Genomic DNA, 3,325 nt, shown 5'->3' with positions numbered 1-3,325 from the left:
ACGTGACTAAAGTGGGTTTTGAGAGCAGAATTCCTGTCCTCTGCAAAGACAGCAAGCAGTGAGCTGTGTCTCCAGCCCCTATGATACACTACATAGGTATACAAGTATGGCCCTCTCTGATTTGATACTGAGGAGCCAAGCCAGGGTCTCGTGCATTCTTAGCAGCTGCTCTAACACTGAACTACAGCCTCAGTTCCAAGAGTTGCTATTTCAAGTACAAACACACCACCACCCTAGGCAAGCTGTCCTTGCAGAGAAAAGGCCAAGGACTGCCAAATCCCAGGCACATTGGCCCTCCCTGTCACTTAGCTCTACACATAGAAGTAACCTGGTGTGATGGCACACACCTACAGTCCCAGCTACTCTAGGAGGCTGAGACAGAAAGATCACAAGTTCAAAACAAGCCTGGACAGCAAGACCTTGTCTCAGAATAAAACCTGTGATTGGACATAGAAATGTAGCTCAGTAGTGGAGTGCTAGCCAATCATGTGTGAAGTCTCAGGCCAACTCAAGGCACTACGCAAAGAAAGGGGGGGGGGCGTTGCACATGAAGTAACACTTTCAGAAGAACCGTCAACTCCTGTGTCAACCAGAGTGCCAAGGGGCAGGGTTTAGCCCATGCACCCAGCACTCTGGCCAATGCAGAGCTGGTGTGTATTCAGTCCCTCTCAGCCCCACACTGCAACCTGGACTTTAGTCTTGCCTCTTCAGGAACGGCCCCTCTGTAAGGCTTCCCCACTATCATATCTGGTACTAGAAAAACAGCTGAGCCCCAGGTCACACGATCCTAAACCCTTTCTACTGTCCGGACATGTTCATACTCTCTCCCCACCCCCGATGGGGTCTCATGTAGCCCAGGCTGGTCCTAAACTCATAGTCTAGCCAAAGATATCCCTTCTGCAGCTACCTCCCAAGTTCTGGGATCACAAGTTTGAATCATCATCCTGGCCTGTCCCAGTATTTCTACAGGATTGGAAAAACAAGACTATCCAGTTCTCTGAAAGAGCTTGGTGAAACACACTTGTGATTTCTGTTAGATAGAGGACCTCTCCCTTTAAAATGCTGGTCACTCGAAGTAGCCAGATTTCACAGCCTGAGGGAACCAGGTCATGAGTCAATGCAGCTCACTCTTTCCGTCTTCTCCTCTCCTCTCCTCTCCTCTCCTCCCTCTTTCTCTCTGAGCAGAGAGTTAAGAAGCCACACCGTGCTGTGGCTTTACAGCCCTAATTATGGCCCTACCCCTTACCTGGCTCCTCCATATTCCTCTTCACATCAGGAGGTCCTAACTAACTCACATGGTGGGGAATCTTCTCACCACCCCATAGGGGATATAAAAGTTTAGAGGTTTTCCTTGATTCGAAGATTTCTCTGGCGGCTCCTCCTCCAGGGCTCCCGTTATCATCCCGTCCACAGCAGCACTCTGATCTTGCTCAGCTACCCGCTCGGTAATGTTCCTTTCCTAGTTTTAAAGGGAAACCTCTCGCCCCTTTAAACTCCCGCCACACTGTCTCTGGTAGGACGCACTGTTTCTCTGTGATGCTCTGCACCTTAAAGTTCAATCACGATTCCCAGGGCCCTCTCTCCTACTAAGGCTCATTCCTGAAGGGTCGGTTCATGTCCGCCCCTCTCTCCTGATCCAACCACTGCCCCTCTTTTCTGTTTCTTCTTCCAGAAATTGGGGGGACATTACCTTCAGAGTGAACTACAGTAGGAGAGAGCCCTGTGAGGTGGTGAGCCCGCCGCAGGGGGCGTGCAGAGCGTCTTAAGAACATTAGTGGGCTGGAGAAAGGCCCAGAGGTTAAGAGCACTGACTGTTCTTCCAGAGGCCCTGAGTTCAATTCCCAGTACCCACATGGTGGTTTACAACTATCTGTAGTGAGATCTGACACCCTCTTCTGTGTACTAAATAAATAAATAAATCTTTAAAAAAAAAAAAAAAAGAACATTAGCATGAACACCATAGCAGAGGACCTTAATGAAGAGAGAGCTTGACGTGGGAGAACGGGAGGAGAGTCACTATGCACAGTGTGATGGGGGTTCCTGATGGAAAAGTCTTAAGATCCCCCGAACAAAGGGGGTTTTCTGTTCTTATACTTTAGAGGGTTAGTGGTAAATTCCACCCCACGTGATTTAGTCTGGCTTAGCCTATGTAACGGGGAGCCAGGTTCTGGGTAGGTCATAAACAGGTCTTGCAGTTTGAAGGGGGAGTTAGTTAGCACCTGTGACTTCTTAACTCTCAGGGGGGAGGGCAGGGGGTGGGGCTGATTTCTGGAAATGTGAAGGGTAGCTAGACAGTCTGAGATCTACCACAGTTGCATTAAACAAAGAATTGGTAGCTAGTCAGTGGTGGCGCACACCTTTAATCCCAGCACTCAGGAGGCAGAGCCAGGCAGATTTCTGTGAGTTCGAGCCCAGCCTGGTCTACAAAGTGAGTTCTAGGACAGCCAGGACTACACAGAGAAACCCTGTCTCAAAAAAAAAAAAAAAAAAAAAAAAAAAAAAAAGATGTTTTTCACCAAAGGTAAGTGTTTAAAATGAAATCGAATATGTAATGGAATTCTAGATAATATGTCTTACAGGTGTGAAAAACATTCCTTCCCAAGGTAGTCAACCTGACAAGGGCCCAAATTTCCTGAACTCCCCCCCACCTCCTTCTTTGTACCACTTAGCCAATCACATCAGATCATGCAGTTGATATTAAAGGAATAACATCCCTGCCCCCTACCCCATTCCCCAAAAAAGCTAAGGCCCTAACGGAACTCATAGCTCCAGGAAGCAGCTATTTGGGGACTGAAGAGAAAAAGCAACTGCCCATCACCACCACACACACACACACACACACACATTCACACACTCACACACATACACACACACACACTCACACACATACACACACTCACACACACATTCACACACTCACATACACACACTCACACACACATACACACTCACACACATACACACACTCACACACACATTCACACACTCACACACATACACACACACACTCACACACACATTCACACACTCACACACATACACACACTCACACACTCACACACACACTCACACACATACACACACACACTCACACACACATACACACTCACACACATACACACACTCACACACACATTCACACACACACACACACACACACACACACGTAGTGATATTTTATTTGTATGTTAATAAAGTTGCCTCAAGGTCAGAGCAAGCCAGAGCAGAAGCTGGGCGGTAGTGGTGCACGCCTTTAATCCCAGCACTTGAGAGGGGTGAGCTTAGTTATTCTTCAAGAATAACTGTTTCATCTGCTGTTCCAATG

At 47.8% G+C, this 3,325-nt stretch overlaps 1 pseudogene; it reads right to left on the bottom strand.

The window, feature by feature from the left end:
* The window catches only part of LOC118584537, a 29,713-nt pseudogene extending 28,311 nt beyond the window's left edge, over positions 1-1,402 (bottom strand).
* Between the last annotated feature and the right edge of the window lie 1,923 nt (positions 1,403-3,325).

This window comes from Onychomys torridus, chromosome 5 (assembly GCF_903995425.1).
Source record: "Onychomys torridus chromosome 5, mOncTor1.1, whole genome shotgun sequence".
NCBI classification, from domain to species: domain Eukaryota; kingdom Metazoa; phylum Chordata; class Mammalia; order Rodentia; family Cricetidae; genus Onychomys; species Onychomys torridus.
Note: the sequence above shows the minus strand (reverse complement) of the source record. Positions and strands in the feature narration are given on the sequence as shown.